The sequence below is a fragment of the Mustelus asterias genome, chromosome 24 (genome assembly GCF_964213995.1).
Source record: "Mustelus asterias chromosome 24, sMusAst1.hap1.1, whole genome shotgun sequence".
Taxonomy (NCBI): Eukaryota; Metazoa; Chordata; class Chondrichthyes; order Carcharhiniformes; family Triakidae; genus Mustelus; species Mustelus asterias.
This window is the reverse complement of record NC_135824.1, coordinates 58,053,578-58,073,630: the sequence shown is the minus strand read 5'-3', so window position 1 is coordinate 58,073,630 and position 20,053 is coordinate 58,053,578. Positions and strand designations below refer to the sequence as shown.

The 20,053-nt window shown below is 45.7% G+C and overlaps 1 protein-coding gene across 3 annotated transcripts in view; it reads left to right on the top strand.

Annotated features, from left to right (window-relative positions):
- Positions 1 to 20,053, top strand: part of sipa1l3 (signal-induced proliferation-associated 1 like 3) — a 254,121-nt gene that overhangs the window by 100,212 nt on the left and 133,856 nt on the right. The gene's annotated exons all lie outside the window — the stretch shown is intronic.

Below are 20,053 nucleotides of genomic sequence, written 5' to 3'. Positions count from 1 at the left end.
AGAGCAACATAAGAAAGGCTTGGCATATAAATATTTATTGTGCTTCATTTCAAAAACAAAACCTCTGGTATGAAGGGTCTTTTTGTCTTGCAAGGATTGATGACTTCATTAGGAGAGCTGGTGAGGAAGAGTTAGAGTCTGGCTGATGGGAAGCTGAGATATCAGACACAGCAGGAATGACCCAATCACTGGAGCACCCAAGGCTAACGATTTTATCTCCCTGCGCGGTCTCGCTGAGTGACTCCTGCACGCTGGCTGCTTGATATCGTATCTTTTCTTTCTCCAAAGGTGGAAATATAGGGGTGGGAGAGAGGGGGACGAGGTGAAATGAAAGGATGTTTGAATCACTTCCAATTATCTGTGTGGGTGCAATGATCTACTCTGCTGGCAGTGCGGTGCTGGGTAGGAGGTGATTATTCACGTTGGGAGTTCTTGATCCCAGCCACGCACAGACTGAAGTGAAGGGCAGGTGCAGCTCCCACTGGAGGGAGGTTGGCAGAATCTGGAGGACAGTTTGACCAGGAGGGTGATTCCATTCCTGTCACGTCGCAGAGTCCTGAGACCAGTGGCCGAGCTGAGGTTTGCACGCCGTGCAAACAGAACCAGAGGGGAAGCAACAAAGAAAAATTCAGAGAGACTCTCGTAAAGCATTTTCCGCATTTTATTTAACTGGAGGCTTCGGTTTGTTTCAACCCTTTCCTGGCAGCGGCACCCTGTATCCCAGACCAATCGTATGGGATTGAGATGTGATTCCAGCTGCCTGCTAATGTGACTGGTAAAAATTGTGGATTCACCTCATGTATTTCACAGTGTTTAAATAAGAGACCTTTAGCAGTGCTGTAGCAACCACACTTGCATTAAATAATACACAACACAGCTTCTAGATTTCGGATTGTTAAAAGTTAAAGTTTATTTATTAGTCACAAATAAGGCTTACATTAACATTGCAATGAAGTTACTGTGGAATTCCCCTAGAGTGAGCCTTTCCGAATACTGGGGGTGGATGGGGGGGAAATTTGATTTATTGTTATCACATGTATTGGGAAACAATGAAAAAGGTTGTTCCATGCGCGCCGTGCAGACAAAGCATACCGTTCATAGAGCACATAGGGGAGAAGGACAGGAAAGGGTGCAGAATGTAGTGTTGCAGTTACAGGTAGGGTGCAGAGCGAGCTGAGCTTAATATGTGATAGGACCATTCAAACGTCTGACGGTGAAATCTTTGCATGTTGGCAATGTAAACACTGGTCTCTGGGCTGCGGAGTGGGTGCAGTCATGCTAAGAGCTCTTCTTGCCTGCAGCCAGGAAAAAAATGACAGGCAGTGCCTGGTGGCAAAGCAGTAAAGTAAATGCCATCTAAAAGATGGGGGAGAGAGAGAGCCATGTCGGATAACTGCCACTTACAGCTTCATTACCATACCCACCCCTCGGGGCAGCAGCTGGCCTTTGCGTGATGCCTCCCTTCAGCAGCGCGGCTGGCATCTGCACCCTCGCCAATTCTAGAGAGGATGAGAAGCAGTTTGTGGTGCTGGTGTTGGAATGTGCCACATCAGCCCGTCCCCGTTTGACTTGCTTTTTAAAAAGACGCATAGAAAGTTTTAATTTTCTTCTCAAGGCTGTGTTGTTCTGAGTGCGCAGTTTTGAGGACAATTAACTGATGAACGGTTTGAATGAGTCAATTCTTTCATACTATTTGTTTGTGCCTGTGACAAAGGAGGTGAAGGAATCCATCCATTGCGTGATGGGAGCCTTCCTTTATAAATTGAGGTTAGCCAGTGTTGCAGTCGTTGGTTTATTGGAGCCTTGTCGTGCGAGAGCAGCCTTCAGTGTGTGTATAAATGGGCCAATATGTTCTCCTGGCTGTTTTGCTGCATAGTACAAGTGAGCCATTGTTCCTGCGCAGAGCTCCTCCCAGCAAATATCTACACCATTCAGGAAAGAGGTTCCACAACAACTCCTCCTGTGTCGGCAAACAAACTTCTGCAAATTTCCACTTTGCTGCAGCGACCCAACGTTTGCTTCCTGTGACTTGTGCAGATTGCTGGAGCAGCCTTTGGTTGGGGGTTTGCAGACCTGCCTGCAGACTGGGCGGTTTTGCGCACAGAGTGCTGGAAATCGGGGCTCTAAATAAGCCCAGTGTTTGCAGACGGGAGAAATTTAAAAGCTGCGTTCCATTTTGATGCACGTAGCAGTTTCCATGTGTGTAGCCTGGAGATTTCGAATCTTTCCCTAACTCCAACGACTACTTTTTATTAAAAAAAACTGTAATAAAGGCAACAACTGCTGGAAATGCTGGGCCGGTTAGGCAGTATTTGTGAAAGGGTTAATGTTTCAGTTCGAGTGATTTTACAGAGCTGAAGGGTCACAGAGCTGAAATGTTAATTGTTTCTCCGAAGGTGCTGCCTGACCTGCCAACATTTTCAACATTTGCTGTTTCTGTTTCAGGTTTTGCAGTACTTTGCTTTTGTGTTTGAAATCAGGCTATTTTGATGTTTTCTACTTTTGATTTGATTTATTATTGTCACATGTATTAACATAGTGAAAAGTATTGTCTCTTGCGCGCTATGCAGACAAAGCATACTGTTCATAGAGAAGGAAAGGAGAGTGCAGAATGTAGTGTTACACTCATAGCTAGGGTGTAGAGAAAGATCAACTTAGTGCGAGGTAGGTCCATTCAAAAGTCTGATGGCAGCAGGGAAGAAGCTGTTCTTGAGTAGGTTGGTACGTGACCTCAGACTATTGCCTTTCGCTTTACAACTTTCAGCGTGACCTGAATTTGGTGTGGGTAGATGAATGGTTATTTGATCTCTGCTCGTGGTGCGCACAAAGTCAGGACTGAGTGAATTTCCCTGCAAGTGCATCAGCGAATGTGTAGGCTGAGACATGGGGATCAGGAGCTCAAGTTCCATCTAGTGGCAGAAATGTGTGATGGGTAGCTTCATAATGGGACAATCGTATTGAAGTGCTACCTGGAGGCATGGTAATGTGGTGGGCCCAAATAAGGTCTATGTAACACATTTAACAAGGAATTATAATCTGTGAGGTGGACGTGAAGGCAACAATCCAGCTTTGAATTTAAGACTGACAGAATGGTCATTGATCAAGAAACCCAGGAGCTTGCCTGTTGCTAAGCAATTTATGTATCAAAAATAGGGGCGGAGGGTTGGATGGGAGAAGGGGGGGAAAACTAATTCAAGAGGACTAAAGTAGCTGCAGGTCGCGAGGTTTGCCACCATCCCTACTTAGGTGCTGAGTGCTGGTTTAAAAATAAGGAATTTTGCAGAAAATGATGCAGATTTTGCAGCCTCTTCAGATAGGTATTGTGTCCCTGAGCCTCCAGAACAGACAATCATAGAATCCCTACAGCGCAGAAGGAGGCCATTTGGCCCATCGAGTCTGCAACGGCCACAGTCCCATCCAGACCCTATCCCCTTAGCCCCACGTATCTACCCAGTTAGTCTCCCGGACACTATGGGGTAATTTAGCATGGCCAATCAACCTAACCCGCACATATTTGGAGTGTGGGAGGAAACCAGAGCACCGGGAGGAAACCCACGCAGACATGGGGAGAACGTGCCATATTATAAATGGCTCACTTGTTCTTTGCAGCAAAACAGCCATGAGAACATATTATAAAAGGCTATTATAAATTTAAGACGGAAAGAATGGTCTTAACTGGGAGCTTACCTGTTGCTAAGCGATGGGTGTGATAGAAATAGGGGCGCAGGCCCTGGATGGGGGAAGAGGGAGGGGAAACAAATTCAAGAGGACTAAAGTAGACTGCAGGTTGTGAGGTTTGCCGCCATCCCGACTTGGGTGCTTAGTGCTGGTTTTAAAAAATAAGGAATTTTGCAGAAAATAATGCACATTTTAAAAGGTAAATTCAGAGTTCAAATCCCACATTAAGTATCACAATGCATGATATGGTCGTGTTAGGATTCTAGTGTGGAGGATGAGAATGTATTAAACTCGTCTATCATAGATTGCGAAAACTGGTATTTCTGTTTAATAAATCTACTTGCGAGTTATCTTGGCAAAGCTTCATTGCTAATTCATGGAGAAGATAGAACACACAATGCCCTGGGGGTGCTGTCACACAGGAAAAGTACAGTATCTACTGGCACTCTTAATGAAATCTATTCTCATTATTTGCCATACATCTGTGATTCACTTGCAGCTCTTTTCTCCTGAGTTCCCAGACATGTGCCCTTCGTTAATGAAAGCAAGGGCCATCTCTCAGCATAAATGCACTGCATCCTCCAGTACTGCAGAAGGCATTTTGGTGACGCATTATTCTATGAGCAAATATTTTTTAAATGACTGCAATTTTCTTCTTGAAATAGTTTCTGCTTTAGAGACAGAGATCAGGTGCACAGTTCAGTGATCCCATTCTTTGCTGTCTGTCCAAGCTAAACCCCCTGCCACAGTATACAGGATAAAATAAATGACTGTGACTTTGTACGGCTCAATTCGGTTAAGTGGTTTTGATGATGAGTGCAGAGTTTAACTGGTTTGTAGGCACCCCGAGGATTGCTTTGTGTCTGAAACTTGCCACCTGCTATTCCGTGTGGTGTGAAATTGTAACAAAACCCTGCAGATATTTCCAGGTATAATTTTGTTTGTAGATGTCATGCCAAAGAACTTCAGTCGTGCCGTAACTGTGGTGTCTCATTGGGTGTAGGGGTAACTGGAAGCTTTCTATTAGTTTCCTGGAAAATTGGGCAAATGTTATCAAGCTTCTCAAATAGAGGAGATGCTTAATAGCTGACCACTGGGCTACACACGGCAACTGAAGCACAGGGTGCCTCTGGACGGTCAAATGTGTTGAATATTCTGGGTTGAACCCCAAACTATTTGGGGTAGTTATGGAGATGTCCGCATTGGACTAGGGTGGACACAGTAAGAAATCTCACAACACTAGGTTAAAGTCCAACAGGTTTATTTGGAATCGAGAGCTTTCGGACTGCTGCTCCTTCATCAGGTGAGTGAGTGAGAAGGAACAGCGCTCCGAAAGCACGTGATTCCAAATAAACCTGTTGGACTTTAACCTGGTGTTGTGAGACTACCAGCTGGGGTTAAGCTGTATGACTCTTAAAGTGCTTAAACCTAACCCTCATCCTACTGGTATAATTTGGTTGTTAACAGTGTCCTGTTTGTTACTATGAAGGGATGCAAAGTAATTTGTTGTTTGTTTTTAATGCTGTCCAGTTACAAAGGTAATTCGGGGTGGCACAGTGGTTAGCACTGCTGCCTCACTGTGTCAGGGACCCGGGTTCGATTCCCAGCTTGGGTCACTGTCTGTGTGGAGACTGCACATTCGTCCCATGTCTGCGTGGGTTTCCTCCGGGTGCTCTGGTTTCCTCCCACAGTCCAAAGATGTGCAGGTTAGATGGATTGGCCGTGCTAAATTGCCCTTTTAGTGTCAGGGGGGATGAGCTAGGGTAAATGCATGGGGTTACGGGGATAGGGTCTGGGTGGGATTGTTGTCGGTGCAGACTTGATGGGCCAAATGGCCTCCTGCAGTGTAGAATTCTATGAATTGGACTGGCTCTGCCAAGATTTGTAGTAAGCTGCTCTAGTTGCATTTGACTGATTATTTGGGATGGTGAGTTTGTTCAGGCACCTATTTACTGTGTCTAATTGGAGTCTGTGTTTACAAAATGTGGAAACGAAGATGGTGCAGTTGGAGTTTTGAAATGCTCAATAGTGTCCAAGTGCTAAGACCAAGTTTAGGCCATTGGTTTCTGACGTAATATCAATCCTGGATTGTGACAGTGCGATAGTGCCTGGTGGGTCAGTCTTGGGGCGGTGACAGTGGGATAGTGCCTGGTGGATCAGTCTCGGGGCGGTGACAGTGGGATAGTGCCTGGTGGATCAGTCTCGGGGCGGTGACAGTGGGATAGTGCCTGGTGGATCAGTCTCGGGGCGGTGACAGTGGGATAGTGCCCCGTGGGTCAGTCTTGGGGCGGTGACAGTGGGATAGTGCCTGGTGGATCAGTCTCGGGGCGGTGTTATGGGTCGATCAATAGCGCTGAGTGGAAGCTATTTAATAGGAGTCAAGGGAAATTCAGATGGAGTTGCCCGAGAGCTGTTGCATCTTCAAGGATGACTTGAATTTAAATAACATCCTTGGCAAAGAAAAGGTTCACAATTTTGTCATCATGCGAAAGGGAGGTATTGGAAGGGGTGACTAAAACTTGGTCAAAATGGTAAGAAGAGATGGAGATATTCAGTCAGGATGCAATGACTGGAAGCACAACTGCTCAAGCTCCAGTAAATGGGGAGTTGCTGCATACAGATTCAGTACAGGTCCTATCTGATTTTCTCCATCTCCATTGGTGTGACTCCTGGGTGCTGAGCCAGTTGAAGTGACTCTGCTGCTGAACTGGAATGAGCTCGGCCTTGGACCTTGCCATCCGGATTGAAAGAGGGTCAATCTGCAAAGGATTAAAGTGGTGCAAGGAAGGGGCTGGTGTATCGTTATTCACTCACTCATTCCCATTTATGGGGCACAAGCTTGGGGAAAGGTAACATTTACATGTTTTATTATTAGTGTCACAAGTGGTCTTACTTTAACGCTGCAATGAAGTCACTGTGAAAATCCCCCAGTCGCCACACTCCGGTGCATGTTCGGGTACATTGAGGGAGAATTTAGCACGGCCAATGCTCCCTAACCAGCACATCTTTCGGACCTGCACATTCCTGAATATTTCAACCAGTGAGGGCAAAATTAGCTTTTTAAAAATATTCCAGGTGATGTAAATAGCTGGACAAAAACAGTTCAATGCGTTACCCTGCCAAATATATTTTAGACAAAAAAAAAGTCTGACATAAAAACACTTTTGGCCCTTTGCCCGATTAAGATTGCTCTTTGATCCCCAGCCAGTATCTCTGTAAATCCATCAGTGATTCAATAATTAATCTAAGATTTAAAAAAAAAAAGAAGCAGCTTGCATCTCCTTCCCTCAGTATTAGAGTGATTGCACTGCTGGTCCAGCAGCTAAAAGCTGGTGCAGGCCCAGACATGCAGTATTCGTTAAGAACATGGGGTGTCTTTCGCTCCGTCCATGCCGCAGCTTGGTATTCTGCCAGAGTTGATCTGTTGGGTGAAGGGTGAGCTGGTGGTTGCCTATGGCGATCAGTAATTTGTTTTGCCATTTGTTAATGGGCACCTTTAGTTTTGATAAATATCTGCCGCAGGAAAACAAATGGACGGCAAGGTCAAGAAAGTGGAGGGTTTTGGATTGTTAAGCTGATGGTCATTCATCATGGATGTTATTTTTAAGGGATTAGGTGAAACGTCATCATTGGCACAGAAGAACAGTCAAAATTGTTTCTTTGGAGCTGGGCCAATTGCCTCTAATGCTTGGGCTGAAGGTGACTTTCCACTGAGATTACCTTCTCTTTAGTTTCATTCTGCGCTGCCTCTTCCACCGAGAGTTCTGATTTATCCAGCCAGCAGTCAATAGAGCAGAGATCTGAAACCTGGGTTACAAATAGGATGATTCGCATCAGGAGTTTCTGTCCCCTGTCAGTACCCATTGTTAAACCTCCAACACCCCGAACAGCAGGGCAGTTCAAGGACAGACGTTTTACGTGGAATTTCTCCTGCTGTGACCAGCTGACAGGAGTGGGCAGGGTCCACACTTTGGCCACCAGAATGTAACTTCATAGAATCATAGAAACCCTACAGCACAGAAAGAGGCCATTCGGCCCGAGTCTGCACCGACCACAATCCCACCCAGGTCCTACTCCCATATCCCTACATATTTACCCACTAATCCCTCTAACCTACGCATCTCGGGACACTAAGGGCAATTTTTAGCATGGCCAATCAACCTAACCCGCACATCTTTGGACTGTGGGAGGAAACCAGAGCACCCGGAGGAAACCCACGCAGACACGAGGAGAATGTGCAGACTCCACAAGACAGTGACCCAAGCCGGGAATCGAACCCAGGTCCCTGGCGCTGTGAAGCAGCAGTGCTAACCCACTGTGCTACCGTGCCGCCCTTCGTGCTGTCTCTCTTGTCCTTGCACCACATTGCACTTCATTCCTGGGCCTGCCAATATTTAAAATGTATGGAAATTCTCATTTCCATAATTTATGCGCCTCCCTGCCGATTCCCGGCGAGGATGTGATGCTACCGGAAATCCGGCGCTGGGACATGCTAGTGGGCCAGGACACCCAGCGCGGATCCTGCGCATCGGCACCGCTGGAATCTCCTGGCCCTCTGCGCTTAAAAAAAAAATCAGCACAGCAGGATTGGAGAACTGCCCCCAAAGAGTGGTGAGAATGTAGAATTCACTTGCCACAAGGAACAGTTACATAAGAACATAAGAACATAAGAAATAGGAGCAGGAGTCGGCCATCTAGCCCCTCAAGCCTGCTCCGCCATTCAATAAGATCATGGCTGATCTGATAGTGGGTTCAGTTCCACTTACCCGCCCACTCCACATAACCCTTAATTCCCTTAATGGTTAAAAATCTATCTATCTGTGACTTAAACACATTTAACGAGGTAGCCTCTACCGCTTCAATGGGCAGAGAATTCCAAAGATTCAGTTGAGGTCAAGAGCCCAGATATGTTTAAATGGAAGGTAGATGAGCACGAGAGGGAGCAAAGGATAGAAGGATATGCTGATGGGGTGGGAGGAGGCTTGTGTGGACCAGTTCGGTCGATTGGCCTGTGTTGTACATAGAACATAGAAAACCTACAGTACAGAAAGAGGCCATTCGGCCCATCGAGTCTGCACCGACCACAATCCCACCCAGGCCCTACCCCCATATCCCTACGTATTTTACCCACTAATCTACACATCTCAGGACACTAAGGGGCAATTTAGCTTGGCCAATCAACCTAACCCGCACATCTTTGGACTGTGGGAGGAAACCGGAGCACCCGGAGGAAACCCACGCAGACACGAGGAGAATGTGCAAACTCCACACAGACAGTGACCCAAGCCGGGAATCGAACCCAGGTCCCTGGAGCTGTGAAGCAGCAGTGCTAACCACTGTGCTACCATGCCGCCCTGTACACTCTGTAATTCTGTGTAAATGTCGAAGATGTGTAAAAATTCAACGGGATATGATTTTTATTGAAAGGTACCAAATTGCTGAAAGGGTTTTATTCCACCATTATGGTGAAACATAACCTGGCTACATTTCAGGTGCTTTCCGATATTTGTTAGCAGAGGGCCCATCTTTCGGATCAAACGATAAATGCAGGCGCTGCCTGACTGTCTGAATGTACAGGATATTGATGCTGAGGATGAACAGGCAGTTCTCTGGTTGCCTGATCAGCATTCTTGCTTCGTTCAGTATGGCCGACAGGCCTGTTTCTCCTTTTCTGTTTGGGGGATTTTGTGTCATGTTGGCTGCTGTGTTTACCTTGCTGACCCTGCCAACAACTGTCCTTCAAAACTCATTAATTCCTTGTTGAAGGCTGTGGGCCACCCTAGGAATATGATGATACAAATTCGTTTTTTTTCCCCCTCTTGTATGGATGGTAATGGGTGCATGAATCAGAAATCTGAAGTCCAGTGTCTTGTTTTGGCTTTTGGAGAGGAGTTATACTACCACTGTCCTTTCCTTGTCATACAACTCCAGTAAGAAGCAACCAAAAGAGAAAATGCTGGAAAATGTCAGCAGGCCTGGCAGCATCTGTAAGGAGAGAAAAGAGCTGACGTTTCGAGTCCAGGTGACCCTTTGTCCAAGCTTTTATCCACAAAGAAGCAATTTTAAAGCTTCTTCTGGAAAACAGTCCTGGAGGAGGTTAACTTGACGCAACCTCCAGTATAAGTGGAGTGCTCCAGGATTCTGGGCCCCCTGAGCAGTGTACAAATTGAAGCAGAGCACAGTTTGACATGTTCTTCCTTGATAATCCTATCTGTGCTTTTGACACCTCGAATGTCCACTGGCTACACAAGGTGCTATTATCCAAGCATGTTCGTATTGCCCTGCACTTCTTGATTTGATTTATTATTGTCACGTGTATTAACATACAGTGAAAAGAATTTTCTTGCGCACTATACAGACAAAGCATACAATTCATAGAGAAGGAAAGGAGAGAGTGCAGAATGTAGTGTTACAGTCGTAGCTAGGGTGTAGAGAAAGATCAACTTAATGCGAGGTAAGTCCATTCAAAAGTCTGACAGCAGCAGGGAAGAAGCTGTTCTTGAGTCAGTTGGTGCGTGACCTCAGACTTTTGTATCTTTTTCCCGACGGAAGAAGGTGGAAGAGAGAATGTCCAGGGTGCGTGGGGTCCTTAATTATGCTGGCTGATTCCCGAGGCAGCGGGAAGCGTAGACAGAGTCAGTGGATGGGAGGCTGGTTTGCCTTATGGATTGCGCTTGGTTCACGACCTTTTGTCGTCCCTTCCAGTCTTGGGGCAAATCGGGGAATTCCAGATGGGGGAATATTGGATCTGTGGCCAGGCAGTAAAAGCAAAGTGCTGCTGATCAGAAGTTGATGCAATTAAACTGTTGTCTTCGAGTTCAGATCAGAGTTCTGCCACTCGATTCTTTGATGTAGTTAATGTTGAAAAGTGCTTGGCAGAAATATTAGCCCTGATGTGAACAGTAATGCAGCAAGTGGGATTTGTCTTCTGCTGTTCAAACAGGCTCATGACTCTGGGGCAATTCCCAAAGCAGCTGATTATTGTTTTGATCTATGTGGGAAAGCCTGTCAAAAGTTTCCAAGTTAATAAGTGGGTTTGCAGCCTCCTTTTGATAGGACGGCTCCTTTGTTCCCAATGTACAACTTCTCTTGATTTAACCCGCTCCCCATGATGCGGTTAACTTGAGGAACCCCCCCCCCCCCCGCCACCTTATTCCTCCTCTGGGGGAGTAAGCTAATCTTGATGTGCCCCACCATTCCAGTACTTCCAGTGGCCAGTCACCTGAACGATTGACAGTAATGGAGTCAGTGATTTTACATGACCATTGTGGAACTGCCTCGTGCTTGACTGCTGCTGCTTGGGGCTGCTCCTGGCAGGTGATCAGCTGTCATGGCGTGCCACGCTTGTCACTCTCGTCCCACCCCCTCATGTCCACTGTAGCTCATCTGCAAGCACTCTGTGACATCCCTCATCCAACCATACTGAAGTGCGGACCCCTCTTTCTGCTGCGCTGCCTTTAGAAAAGGTATCTGTAGCTTTTTAACTGTTCAAATGGTTAAAACACTGACATTTTCTTCTCCGAATGTCAGCTTTGTGTTCTTTTTCACTGTTGCAATTTCAAGCCTCTCTTCACTTGTCTCCTGCTCCATGTATGGAATTTTTAGTGTAGGCCTTAGCATCCACATTGCAAAGGCCTTCATTTCCTTCCACAGATCTTTCCTCCTTGTCCATGTTTCTGAGGCAGACAGGCAAGTGGATAGAATGCAGCATCTTGGGAGTTTTTCCCCATGTTGTAAGCTTGAGTTTTCTTGCTGTTAACGCTTTCCTCATCTTCACACAATTACTTCTGGCTGTTTCAGTTCTAACTTAGAATCCCTACAGTGCAGAAGGAGGCCATTCGGCCAATCAAGTCTGCACCAACCACAATCCCACCCAGACCCTATCCCCATAACCCCATGCATTTACCCTAGCTAGTCCCCCTGACACTAAGGGGCAATTTAGCACGGCCAATCCACCTAACCTGTACATCTTTGGCCTGTGGGAGGAAACTAGAGCACCCGGAGGAAACCCATGCAGACACAGAACGTGCAGACTCTGCACAGACAGTGACCCAAGCCGGGAATCAAACCTGGGTCCCTGTCGCTGTGAGACAGCAGTGCTAACCACTGTGCCACCGTGCTGCTCATTGTGCCATCATGCTGTCCATTGTGCCACCATGTTGCCCATCTACATCACATCTGCCATTTTCTGTTACCATAGCCCTAAATAGACAAACTGATGTACTTGATCCAGTGTGACATCATCCACTTCGATCTTCACTCTCGTTTCTTCAAATGTATTCCTGCTAACTGCCATTGCTTGTGTCCTTTTGGTCTTTACCCAATCAGTATTCTAAACTTGTAGATTTTACTTGATCTGCAATATTTTGTTGGGTCTACTCTGACTGTGCCAGGCGTGTGGTATTGTCAGTGTACCACAAGCTTATGTTCCTGTCTCCAATTTGTCCCCCTGGAAATGCATCTAATTCTCGGAATATTTATTCTAGGTATGGATTTGAACAACATGACACAGCCCCGTCATACTCCTCTCTTCACTTGAAACTTGTCTGATTGTCCCTCTTGTAGCTTGACGCTGGCTATTTGATTAGGCTCTGGATAAATCTCCCATCTTTACTGTCAAGGTCACATTTGAATGACGTGTCTATGAACATGTGGTGATAAACAAGATTGCTGACTTTTCACTGTCCATGAAGCATATGTAAACCTTCCTGTTCATTTCTAGATATTGATCAAGAATTGTTGTTGGGTTAAATTTTCCCCCCCTCATCCATGCTGCAGAATAAATCCAGACTGCATCTCTCCAATTTCTGCTTCAAATGCGTTCTTATTTCTTTCTATTATGATTTTCAAAATAGTTTTCATGAGATGATTCATTAAGCTTATTGTTCTAAAATGATTGCACACTAGGCTTCTTAAAGAACTTAACAAATAGGGCAACAATAAGCAGTGGTTAACACTGCTGCCCCTCAGCGCCAGGGACCCGGGTTCGATTCCTGGCTTGGGTCACTGTCTGTGCGGAGTCTGCACATTCTCCCCGTGTCTGCGTGGGTTCCCTCCGGGTGCCTCGGTTTCCCCTCTCAGTCTGAAAGACGTGCTGTTTAGGGTGCATTGACCCGAACAGGCGCCAGAGTGTGGCGACTAGGGGATTTTCACAGTAACTTCATTGTGGTGTTAATGTAAGCCTTACTCGTGACTAACAAATAACCTTCAACTTTATAATAAATGTCTCCAGTCACTTGATATTTGATCACAGATTTCTGTTCTCAATTTTATTTCTGTTTCTCCAAGGGCTTTTAGATGTTCTGTAGTTACTACTTCTATGCCTGGAGCTCTTCCTGAACTCATCAATTTCAAAGCATTCTTTACTACTGATGTAATGTTTGATTCCTCTTCCATTCTATATCTTGAGGACTTCTTTGACTTGGATCATACATTCTGTCCAGCGTTTTACTACTGCATCCCTTTCAAGCTATGTTTTGCTGCCTTAGTCTTTCCCACTATCTGCTGCTGTCATCTTCTGTCTGTCAACGATTTCATCTTCTGGTGCATAACTCATCGTTTTAAGATTTCTTTCCAGCTTCAGCACTATTTCACACATTATACCGTTCCTCTTTAACCTTCCTGCAGGCATTCTTTATATTTTGCTCAATTTCATCATGCTCTGTCTGGCCTCTTTCTTTCCCCTTTCCAGCATCATTGCCAGTACAGTATCTCCCCTGTCATCCATTCCTTTCCTTCTTTCCATTTGGATAATATGTTTGTGACATGTTGTACCATTTTCATGTTTTTCTGTTGCCTTTCTGCTTCTTGTTCTGAGACCTCTATTTGTTCTGAGTCCTCAATCCTGAGACATCCATATGTTTTTTTTTTACTTTGAGTGAATGCCCCTCTAATGTTCTCATCCTTCAACATGTCAAGTTCTAAACGGTTGCATTTTTTTTTGCCACGATTCGTACTCCCATTCCAATCTTTCTCATCACCTGAGACAGACAGAGCTCACGATTCTTTTTCAATCTGACCAGATTCTAACCATCTTAGTTCTGCAAGTCTGAGTGAACCTGTACTGGCTTACTCGGACTTGCAGAACTAAGATGTCCATTTTGTTATGCTTTCTCACCTGATGGTGTCCTTGTGTTGCATGTTTCTGTTCTCAAGAAACTCCCTCTTGTGCGTTTTATGTGAACTTGGTCATAAATTTGTTCAATTCATTGGGCAAGGGCTTCTCTTTCTCTGTCACTATTTACAACAGAATGGCTTGCAAGACGAATGCTTCCATTTCTCTTGATCGTTGATTGTGACTTTCCACGACTAACTATATGGGACTTGTACTGTGCGAGGTCCCAGACTCTTCACCGGACACTGGCTGCATTGTCTTACTGAGGGTCATGGTTGTGCCCTTGCTCGTGTCACACCCCTTGTAGATCTCCAGCTTCTCAGCCATCATCCAACTAACTTGTTAGGATCTTCTGCCATTGTCAGAGCTAAAAAGATATTCGGACACTGTTCGTGAGTGATGGACCCTTTATTGCCCTCTTATCGGTAGGAAGAGGAGAACTGAAGAATTCCTAAAGCTGCTTCAGTCTCCTCTCAATTGTGTGCAGTCAGATTTTTTTATAGGGCACAACTTCGAGTAAAGATAATTGTTTCTATTCACGCACACCAGTAAATTATTTACATATGATACAAAGAGGTAGGCCCGAGACAATAACTGTTTAATCATGTTCCATCGGTAATGTCATAATCTTTCATGGTAGATGGATGGAATGTCTGTTCAGACAATGGTCACTTAATCATGTTTTTATTACAGTTTTGGTGCTGTTAGCAAGGACATTCAGCTGTGTTCTGTTGCTAGATAGTGAAGCATCCCCTTTGTCTGTGCTGGCTATTTCATGTATATGCAGAGACAGCCAGTCTACAGTTGGGGTGCTGCCAATTTTCCTGGCCCCCTGACCGACCCCCTGCTGAGCTCTGTTCTCCTCCCCCACACCATTTCCAGACTTCATGCACATGAGAAGGTCTGCCGTCCCCACAGCAGCCAAAGCTCATGAGTCCCTCATTTAGTTCTTCACAGCTGACCGGTTGAGATCCCCTGCTGTACACAGCTAGCTACTTAAGAGTCCTAAGTGAGGGCTGGCCAGTTGTGGGACACAGTAAGAAGTCTCGCAACACCAGGTTAAAGTCCAACAGGTTTATTTGGTAGCAAAAGCCATTAGTTGCGGGACACCAGTCTCCCCGACCCGCACCCTTTTGACATGGCAGGTGACCAAGAGTATTACGGTACTAATCCTCACAAACATCTCCCATTTACCCTCTGCTCGACAGAAGATTACAACTGGAGTACATTGAATGTGGCTATTAACTGGAACTAAGAAAAATATTGCGTTTAATAAAAAAGAAAGCTCTTTTAAAATATTTGTTTCGATCCAGTTTTCATTCTGAACAGTTCCTGTAGCACAGTGGTTATGTTGTTGGACTGTAATCTGGTGGTGTGGGCTAATGATTTGGAACCAAGAAGTTCCATCCCACCATAGCGGCTGAGAGGAATTTAAATTGAGTTCAATAAATCTAGAATAAACAGAACTGCTAACTGTTACAATAACCATGAAACTCAGAGTTATAAAAAGCCATCTGGTTCACGCATGTCCTTTAGGGAAGGAAATCTGCTGTCCTTCTCGGGTCAGGGTCCATATGTGACTCCAGACCCACAGCAATCAGGGTTACTCTTCAACTGTCCTCTCGCAAGCTACTCAACTCAGCACCAGCTTCTGAAGGGAAATTAGGGATGAGAAGGCATGCTGGCCGTGCCAGTACCATTCACATCCTGTCGATGACTAATCTAAAAGGAAATGGCTCACACTGGGCAGTACTTCCATGGTTGGTGAGAACCTTCTGGTATGTTGGCCAAATAGTCATTTGTCCTGTGGGAGCTGAGACACCAAGTGTACCCAGGCTATTTGACTACAGAAGGCATAGCAGACGTGATCAATCCTGTTCTCTCAATCGTGCACATTAAGCTGGTAAATCTACCTGATTTTGTTCCTCTCTGACCTCCAGCCTCTCTACCAAACCCAGGAACTCTGAGACCAATGCAGTGTTGTAAGAAGTCTCTCAACACCAGGTTAAAGTCCAACAGGTTTATTTGGTAGCACGAGCTTTCGGAGCGCCGCTCCTTCATCAGGTGAAGGAACCTGATGAAGGGACAGTGCTCCAAAAGCTTGTGCTACCAAATAAACCTGTTGGACTTTAACCTGGTGTTGTGAGACTTTTTACTGTGCCTACCCCAATCCAACGCCGGCATCTCCACATCAATGCAGTACAACAGCTGTGATCAGATAATTCAACAGCAAACTTTGATTTTCCAGCCTCGAGTCAATTTGAATGAGTTGCTGTTGAATTTGTCTGCACTGTACAGTACAAGGTGGTGAAGAATTCTTCAGTGGAAGTCAGATGAAATCGTGGCAGCTGATGAACCCAGTTTGTTTCTGCATGGGGGATATTTAATTAAACACAGTGGCACAGTGGTTAGCACTGCGGCCTCACAACGACAAGGACCCGGGTTCAATTCCCGGCTTGGGTCACTGTCTGTGCAGAGTCTGCACATTCTCCCCGTGTCTGCGTGGGTTTCCTCCGGGTGCTCCGGTTTCCTCCCACAGTCTGAAAGACGTGCTGGTTAGGTGCATTGGCCGTGCTAAATTCTCGCTCGGTGTACCCGAACAGGCGCCGGAGTGTGGCGACTAGGGGATTTTCACAGTAATTTCATTGCAGTGTTGATGTAAGCCTACTTGTGATGCAAATAAACTTTGAAAGGGCAACTTCTTGGGTCCTTGGAGTGTCAAAGCAGCCATTTAAATAGAGATGTTGCATCATAGATCTGTTTGTTTTTGTCCAATTCTTGCTCCAGTAGACACAGAGTTAAGTGTCAAGAGGCCGCAACACATTCCTAACTCACTGAAACGAAAGCGTCTGATCTTTGAGGCAGAGGGCTTGTAATCTCCACTTCACATGATTGAAACCCTTTTATCTCTCAGCACTGTCTCTGTGATTGTACTCGTGTCCTGCTATTCAGGCTATTATGCCCAATGAGTATCGTGGCCTGAATTTGTCCGCTGGTGCTAGTGGTTGGCTGTGTATGTGCAAAGCCTGCGCTACTGGGACTGTAAGGCTTAGGCCAGGACTACAATATCCATTCCATGAACCATGACAGGCGCCAGTCACTGGAAAATGTGTCCCCCTCTGGGCTGGCCGCGGACAGTTATTTCCTCTGTATTAAATACAACTCCATTGATATTAAATACTGAAATAGTCTGTTAAGTTTGGCTGTAGGGTATATGCAAAGTAAGGATTAATGATGATGAGAAAATCTAATATACTAATAGCACCCGAATCCCTGGAGCTTCAGCTGGGAATGAGATCCTGCTCTTTGGCATTTAGAAACCGTGGATAATTTTAGGTTGCTGATTTTTGTACAATTTCCCGTTTTGAGAACCATTATTTAGCCACCTGACAAAGCTCTGAGTGCTAATCAATGCCTGTTTGGTGTATGCAAGATGCTAATGTAATTGAGACATTCTGATGTGCTTGCTGCTGTCTCACAGTGCCAGGGACCTCGATTCCCAGCTTGGGTCACTGTCTGTGTGGAGTCTGCACGTTCTCCCCGTGTCTGCGTGGGCTTCCTCCGGGTGCTCCGGTTTCCTCCCACAGTCCGAAAGATCATAGAAATCATAGAAACCCTACAGTACAGAAAGAGGCCATTCGGCCCATCGAGTCTGCACCGACCACAATCCCACCCAGGCCCTACCCCCATATCTACCCACTAATCCCTCCAACCTACGCATCTCAGGCCACTAAGGGCAATTTTTAGCATGGCCAATCAACCTAACCCGCACATCTTTGGATGCGCTGTTTATTTATTGGTCACAAGCCGGCTTGCATTCACACTGCAGTGAAGTTACTGTGGAAAAACCCCCTCGTCGCCACACTCCAGTGCCTGTTAGAGTTCTTTGAAGAGATAACAAATAGGTTAGACCAAGGAGAGCCAATGGATGTTATCTATCTTGACTTCCAAAAGGCCTTTGACAAGGTGCCTCACGGGAGACTGCTGAGTAAAATAAGGGCCCATGGTATTCGAGGCAAGGTACTAACATGGATTGACGATTGGCTGTCAGACAGAAGGCAGAGAGTTGGGATAAAAGGTTATTTCTCAGAATGGCAACCGGTGACAAGTGGTGTCCCGCAGGGTTCAGTGTTGGGGCCACAGCTGTTCTCTTTATATATTAACGATCTAGATGACGGGACTGGGAGCATTCTGGCCAAGTTTGCCGATGATACAAAGATAGGTGGAGGGGCAGGTAGTATTGAGGAGGTGGGGAGGCTGCAGAAAGATTTAGACAGTTTAGGAGAGTGGTCCAAGACGTGGCTGATGAAATTCAACGTGGGCAAGTGCGAGGTTGTACACTTTGGAAAAAAGAATAGAGGCATGGACTATTTTCTAAACGGTGACAAAATTCATAATGCTAAAGTGCAAAGGGACTTGGGAGTCCTAGTCCAGGATTCTCTAAAGGTAAACTTGCAGGTTGAGTCCGTAATTAAGAAAGCAAATGTAATGTTGTCATTTATCTCAAGAGGCTTGGAATACAAAAGCAGGGATGTACTTCTGAGGCTTTATAAAGCACTGGTTAGGCCCCATTTGGAGTACTGTGAGCAATTTTGGGCCCCACACCTCAGGAAGGACATACTGGCACTGGAGCGGGTCCAGCGGAGATTCACACGGATGATCCCAGGAATGGTAGGCCTGACATACGATGAACGTCTGAGGATCGTGGGATTATATTCATTGGAGTTTAGGAGGTTGAGGGGAGATCTGATAGAAACTTACAAGATAATGAACGGCTTAGATAGGATGGACGTAGGGAAGTTGTTTCCATTAACAGGGGAGACTAGGACGCGGGGGCACAGCCTTAGAATAAAAGGGAGTCACTTTAGAACAGAGATGAGGAGAAATTTCTTCAGCCAGAGAGTGGTGGGTCTGTGGAATTCATTGCCACAGAGGGCTGTGGAGGCCGAGACGTTGAGCGTCTTCAAGACAGAAATTGATAAATTCTTGATTTCTCGAGGAATTAAGGGCTATGGGGAGAGAGCGGGTAAATGGAGTTGAAATCAACCATGATTGAATGGTGGAGTGGACTCGATGGGCCGAATGGCCTTACTTCCGCTCCTATGTCTTATGGTCTTATGGTCTTATGGGTACGCTGGGGGGAGAATTTAGCATGACCAATTCACCTAACCAGCACATCTTTGGCCTGTGGGAGGAAACCGGAGCACCCGGAGATCACCCACTCCACCTGACGAAAGCTAGTCGCGTTTCCTACCAAATAAACCTGTTGGACTTTAACCTGGTGTTGTAAGACTTCGTACTGTGTTTACCCCAGTCCAACGCCGGCATCTCCACACAGACAGTGACTCAAGCCAGGGATCGAACCCGGGTCCCTGGCGCTGTGAGGCAGCAGTGCTAACCACTGTGCCACTGTGTCCCCCCATATGTGCTGGTTAGGTGCATTGGCTGTGCTAAATTCTCCCTCAGTGTACCTGAGCAGGTGCCAGAATGTGGCGATTCGGGGATTTTCACAGTAACTGCATTGCAGTGTTAATGTAGTCCTACTTGTGACATTAAATAAACTTTAAACTGTACAGGTTCAGTGTAATGAAGTGGGGATGCTGGCGTTGGACTGGGGTAAACATAGTAAGAAGTCTCACAACACCAGGTTAAAGTCCAACAGGTTTACTTGGTAGCAAAAGCCACGAGCTTTCGGAGCGCTGCCCCTTCGTCAGGTAAGTGGGAGATCTGTTCACAAACAGGGCATATAAAGACACAAACTCAATTTACAAAATAATGGTTGGAATGCGAGTCTTTACAGGTAATCAAGTCTTAAAGGTACAGACAATGTGAGTGGAGAGAGGGTTAAGCACAGGTTAAAGAGATGTGTATTGTCTCCAGCCAGGACAGGTGGTGAGATTGAAAAATCTTACTAGGTTCAGTGTAATCCAGAAAAAGGAAAAAAACGGACTTAAGCATTTGGGATTTTTATGCTATCTCCACTTGAACTTGCTGTTTAACTGTTTTTAAGTCATTTTTTCCTTTTCATTCAGGCTGTGTGGAGGGGATGTTCACAGTAAAACTTGGCTTTTTCCTGGAAAAGCCAGTTCGGGAGCTTAGTCACACTTGAGCTGAAAGTAGTAGAAATATCTCTCGGCTTGTGAAGTTTATTAGCTGAAGTGCGATGTTTTCCCTCGCTAATATGGAAACCAACGTGGCACATGAGTTGGGTAATTACTGGAATAAAATATGAAGTGGGCATCAAATGGAACCGAAGATAGT